A 6599-nucleotide genomic window follows, 5' to 3' on the forward strand; every position below is an offset into this window, starting at 1 on the left:
CCCCCCGTGGGAATCAAACCAACAACCCTGGCGTTGCACACACCATGCTCTACCAACTGAGCCACAGGGATGACCTGTTTAGTCACAGTAATTAGGTTTCTCCAAGCTCTGATGCTGCTGATGTTCGTTAGTAGCCTACCAGACATACTAACTACCTGGTACTCAGCACTCTTATTGTCCCTCTAATCACTCTGACATCAATGCAAATGTGTTTGAAAATCTGATCAAACACTTCATGAGAGCTCATGTTGCTCAACATTTCTATAGGCTATGCAATTGCGTGAGAAAACAGAGTGATGGCCTCTATTAAAAAGAGGAGGATCCCATCAGCTCTCTATAGACTAGGCCTACTATATTTATTTCTCAAATTTCCCAATATTAAGCACATTGCTTCTCTTTACAACAGGAGTATAGCCCACCTGGCTGGCATGAACATGTACCACGGGGAAAAGCGTCATCCATTCGCTATTAAAGTGCGTAGATGACATGTATTTATTCCCCCTGTTTCAGACAGGTGCGTGATAATGGTCCATTCTTATTCAAAGTACATTTCACACATATATAATTTAGTATATGTAAAGACAAGATTAAATCAAGAATAGTCTGATAGGTGACAATATTAGCCTATCACGTGTGAATGGTGTATTATCACTTGATACCCAGCTGGTGTGCAGTAAGGCAAGAAACAGCGCATGCCTTTTTTTCTTCAAATCATAGTTGCACACCTCATGCAGCCTAGCCCACAGGCCTATATGCTCTGATAAGATTTGTATCACAACTAAAGTGGCCAAATAACTTCTTAAAACAAAGCCCATTAATCCGCTTCACAAGGGGTGTAGAGCCTAACTGGCATACATAAGCAGCGTGTGAGTTTCAAGTTTGTGGGAAGCTAATTTTCACCATAAAAATGCACCTTTCTAATAAAAGCATTACTTGCATAATCACATTTGTGGTGACTTTTGATAATGGTGTTTTCCGCTATGGAACATTCATGCTTATAGCCTACTACCATCTGCTCATTGCTGCGCTTATAATGTGAGGATATAGACTAATAGTTTATCAACATTTTAAGCTAAACGTTCTGATCTGTTGTGTCAGCCACATTGTGTAATTTTGTTGTTGTTGATGTAAATGGTTGTATTAATTAGGGATCTATCGTATTCCACAACTGTCCCAGAGTATGTTTGTAATATGTCTTTCTTGCACAGAAGGACAAGTTGACCAATAGAATAGGTCGGCTTTTGTACTATGGGTGATAGTAGATTGACATAGGCTAGTGCTTTTGCTGTTCGTCAGACCTACTCATCTTGTTGGCTGACGAAAAGTAAATGTGCACAGTTCTTTTAACATCTACCATATGCGCCTCGGAATTGGATAAGAAGGACATGTGCAGTTGTGTCGACCGATGTGTCTGTCTTCACTTGTAGCCTACTTCTTAGGTGAGATGCCTGTGAGAAGGACACGATCACGTGACAGACATTGGCTAATAAAAATGTAGATATCTGAGAGAGCCATGTGAGTGAGAGGTGCTTCAGAGCACAGTGATTGGCAGCCGGAAGAAGGGGATTATAATATTTAGCCCAAGGGCGCAACGGCCACTGGCCACAAGAGACATGGATTTGTTTAGGGGGCCTTTACGGCCACACGAGGGATTCCGCCAGGAAATAGTTTGCTTGTCAAATTGTGAATGAGAGACTGATGAAGTGTGTGCAGCCTGTGCAAAAAACAATGAGGGTTTTTGCTCATTACACATGTCAGATCAACAAATATTTTTCACATCTTCAACATAGGAATCACTACAAAACCTATATTATGATCACATATACACAATTTTAGGTCCAGTCTTTGCAACTTTGGTTTTCCTAGACATGGATATTATATTATGATCACTACATCTGATGGATCTGAATAAGCTTTACAGGAATGTGGTTCTGAATATAGACCGCAACACCTCCACCTTTGGCATTTCTGTCTTTTCTGTAGATGTTATAACCTGGTACCTGTTGTACCTGTTCACTGTCTCTGAAGAAAAACATCTCAGTGGTCTATAGGAGCTTCCTACTAAGTCTGTGGCATTTTGTCAGCTGGTTATTGTCATGCAAAATGCTTCAGGCTGCACAGCTTTTCCCTTATCAAGTGATCATATTTTCACACATCAGACTATTCAAAATGTAATCTTATCTTTACTAATATGTAAAATTAGTTTTGATTTAGAATGGGTCATTATCAAATGCGCAGGAACAGGGGCAGGGTAAAAAAGACGTCATTGTATACACACAAATAGCGAATGGAGGCCACTGCCCATTGGATAATACTACTGCATCAAAGGAATTATCTAAGTGTGTTTCAGAGATGGACAGAATATTACAGTATACAGAATGTTCAATATGGGAACGTTTGTATTGTAAAAATCATTCATGTAAGTATGGTTTACTGTACTGGTATGTTTTTAGGGTATACTTTTTTTCATATCCTGTATTTTTGTAAATATATGACTATAATGAGGACCACATTGGTTATAACTGTTTTATAATGTTGGAGCACAAGTTTATTGTTGCACATTGTCTCTTTATACCAAAATACAAATGAATATAACTGACAAATAAAACAGACAAGTTACTCTGTACTGTGTATTGGTTTATTATTACATGTTATTACTTTTCTATTCATCTATTGTCTTGTTCTCTGCGTTGTTGGGAAGAGCCCGTAAGTAAGCATTTCAATGTTAGTCTATGGCTGTTGTTTTACGAAGCATGTTGCAATTAAAATGTGATTTGATTTGAAACCTTTCGCTTTTAACTCGGTGCTGAAATGATGCAGAATTATACTGGCCTATCGGTCATTATCATTAATAATCATTATCGTTAATAATGAACATTGATCCCCAGAGGTGAATCTGATCCTGTATCTATTCAGGCCTACTGTCCAACTGGCCAATGTCAGTTCACTAGCACGGGTGCCAGTCTGTTTCTACTGTCTTGCCAATTCCTTATTGAATTGCCATGTTTTTTACCAGCATGTCACATGTGCATGAGCAACTAGGGGAAAAATAAATCCTAGACTACCTTTACTCCACACAGAGATGCATACAAAGCTCTCCCTCGCCCTCCATTTGGCAAATCTAACCATAATTCTATCCTCCTGATTCCTGCTTACAAGCTAAAACTAAAGCAGGAAGTACCAGTGACTCGCTCAATACGGAAGTGGTCAGATGACGCAGATGCTACATTTACATTTACATTTAAGTCATTTAGCAGACGCTCTTATCCAGAGCGACTTACAAATTGGTGCATTCACCTTAAGATATCCAGTGGAAAAACCACTTTACAATAGTGCATCTAAATCTTTTTTTTGGGGGGGGGGGGTAGAAGGATTACTTTATCCTATCCCAGGTATTCCTTAAAGAGGTGGGGTTTCAGGTGCTACACTACAGGACTGTTTTGCTGCACAGACTGGAATATGTTCCGGGATTCATCCAATGGCATTGAGGAATACACCACCTCAGTCATTGGCTTCATCAATAAGTGCATCGATGAAGTCATCCCCACAGTGACTGTACGTACATATCCCAACCAGAAGCTGTGGATTACAGGCAACATCCGTGCCGAGCTAAAGGCTAGAGCTGCTGCTTTCAAGGAGTGGGAGACTAATCCGGACGCTTCTAAGAAATCCCGTTATGCCCTCCGATGAACCATCAACCAGGCAAAGCATCAATACAGGATTAAGATTGAATCCTACTACACCGGCTCTGATGCTCGTCGGATGTGGCAGGGCTTGAAAACTATTACAGACTACAAAGGGAAACCCAGACGCGAGCTGCCCAGTGACGCGAGTCTACCAGACGAGCTAAATGCCTTTTATGCTAGCTTCGAGGCTGAATCATGCACGAGAGCACCAGCTGTTCTGGATGACTGTGTGATAACGCTCTCGGTAGCCGATGTGAACAAAACCTTTAAACAGGTCAACGTTCACAAAGCCGCAGGGCCAGACGGATTACCAGAACGTGTACTCAAAGCAGGGTTTCCGGGATGATGCTGTTGATGTGAGCCATGACCAGCTTTTCAAAGCACTTCATGGCTACCGACGTGAGTGCTATGGGGCGGTAATCATTTAGGAAGGTTACCTTCACTTCCTTGGGCACAGGGACTATGGTGGTCTGCTTGAAACATTTAAGTATTACAGACTCGGTCAGGGAGAGGTTGAAAATGTCAGTGAAGACACTTGACAGTTGGTCCGCACATGCTTTGAACAGGAATATGTAGAGAGAGGTGTGTTTGGGAGAGGGAATCTAGTATTAGTGAACTTTTACAACCTGTGTAAGAGACTAGAGTTGACGGCCCTTGGGAAGGTAGAAGGTCAAGATAGAAGACATGGGTAATATGGTTTGAGGATTTTAATGCTCATAGTATGCTCTGGGGAGAGTTACGGACGGATGTAAATGGACACGTGTTGGAGGAACTGCTTGATGAGAAAGGGCTTGTGAGTCTTAATGATGGTCCAGGGAACCAGGATTGACCCAGTAACTGGAAATGAATCTGCTCTGGGTCTTACTTTGATCTCAAGTTCAATGGCAGACAGATGTAGTTGGGAGGTTTTGGAGGAATTTTACAGTGGCTATTGATCACTATTCTATCATGTCTACTGTAGGAATGATGGAGGAAGAATCAGCAGGAAATGGATTGAGGAGATGAATATATTTGGGAAAGCAGAGTAATGTCAGTTTCAGGAGTTGAGTGAACTGGTGGTGTCTCAGGTAGATGAGAACAATAGTAGGGGCTGCAAGGGAGGTGATTCCTATGGGTACAGGGAGGAGAAAGAGACAGGCAGGTGAATCCTATGGGTACAGGGAGGAGAAAGAGAAAGGCAGGTGATTCCTATGGGTACAGGGAGGAGAAAGAGACAGACAGGTGATTCCTATGGGTACAGGGAGGAGAAAGAGAAAGGGAGGAGAAAGAGAAAGGCAGGTGATTGCTATGGGTACAGGGAGGAGAAGGAGTACGGCAGATCATTCTTATGGGTACAGGTGGGAGAAAGAGTAACGCAGTTCCCTGGTGGACTGTTTAGTGTAGAGAAGCAGTGAAGAGTAGGAACAGGGCTTTCAGAATTTTGAAAAATTCCCATATTTACCAGCACCTGATTCAGTATAAACAAGCACAAGCTGCAGTAAGGAGGATCATTAGGACAGCTAAGAGGGAGTTTTGGCGCAGGACCGCTCCTGTGGGAGAGGTATGGGGGATGATTAAGAGGATGAGTGGGGTCAGAAGAGATTGGGATCTCCCTGTGCTGAAAAGTGGGGAGATTGTTGCAGTGTGAGATATGGAAAAGGCAGAGATGTTATCCCAGGGATTTGTGAAGGTGCAAAACTCAAATAATCTGACAAAAGAGGGGCAGCGTGGGAGAGAACGGGTCAGAGGAGAACATCCGGGGGTCCTGGATCAGAGAGAGATTGTGGGGGATACATTGAATGGCCATTTTACATTGGCTGAGACGAAGAGAGCATTAGCTAAAGGTGGGGTAACATCTCCTGGGAAGGATGAGATGTGTTACATCATGATGGCTCATCTCAGTTACACTGTAATGGGGAAAGAATCTGGCCTTTACAATAAGGTGAGAAGGGAAATGGCTTGGAAGTTGTAAGCAGGTGGTTGTGGTGCCTGAAACCAGGGAAAGGCCCTCGGGGGGGGGGGGGCTTCAAGTTTTTTCTAGAAGGAAGGTTGGGGAGGAAATATACTTGAAGTTGTATGGAAGGAATCTGGAGAGGGTGGGAGGGGTTTAGGAGAGGGTGGGAGGGGTTTAGGAGAGGGTGGGAGGGGTTAGGAGAGGGTGGGAGGGGTTAGGAGAGGGTGGGAGGGGTTAGGAGAGGGAGGGAGGGTTTAGGTTCCTGGGGGTCTGGTTTGATGCTCAAAGGACACGGGTGGAGCATATTAACAGAGTAGTTGTCAAAGGAAAAATAATATTGAATGTGATGCGTTGCTTGTCAGGAATGGAGTGGGGGGCCAGATAGAATGGTATTGAACATGACATATATAGCGCTGTTAAGGTCATCAATGAACTATGGAAGTATAGCATATGGATCAGCAGCTCAGACATCTTTAAAAAGCTAGATGTTATCCAGACCCAAGCCCTAAGAATAAGTTGTGGAGCACTCAGGACCTCTCCGGGGGCAGCGATGCAGGTAGAGCTGGGAGAGATGCCGTTATAGCTAAGAAGACAACAGCTAGCCATAACATATTGGGTAAATCTACAGGGACATAAGGTCACACATCCTACAAAAAAAAGTGCTTCTAGAGTGCTGGGAACATGAACGAAATCTGAATACAAGCTTTAGGGTGGATAGATAATGGCGAGAGAGATGGGGTTGTTTGGGAGGGAGTTTAGCCCCTCTGTGGTTCTTCCTGCTATCCCACCTTGGTTTCTCCCTCAGCCAGTGAAGGAGTAGATTCAGTTGTAAGTGAACATTTAAGAACACAATACTATGCTTTCTTGAATATATTCACAAACACAAATGGATCTAAGGACCCTAAAACAGGGAGGACAGGAGCAGCTGTTAGTGTCCCTGAGTTTAAGATGGCAGTGACAAAAAGAGCAACAGATCATTT

The sequence above is a fragment of the Salmo trutta genome, chromosome 19, assembly GCF_901001165.1.
Source record: "Salmo trutta chromosome 19, fSalTru1.1, whole genome shotgun sequence".
Classification (NCBI taxonomy): Eukaryota; Metazoa; Chordata; class Actinopteri; order Salmoniformes; family Salmonidae; genus Salmo; species Salmo trutta.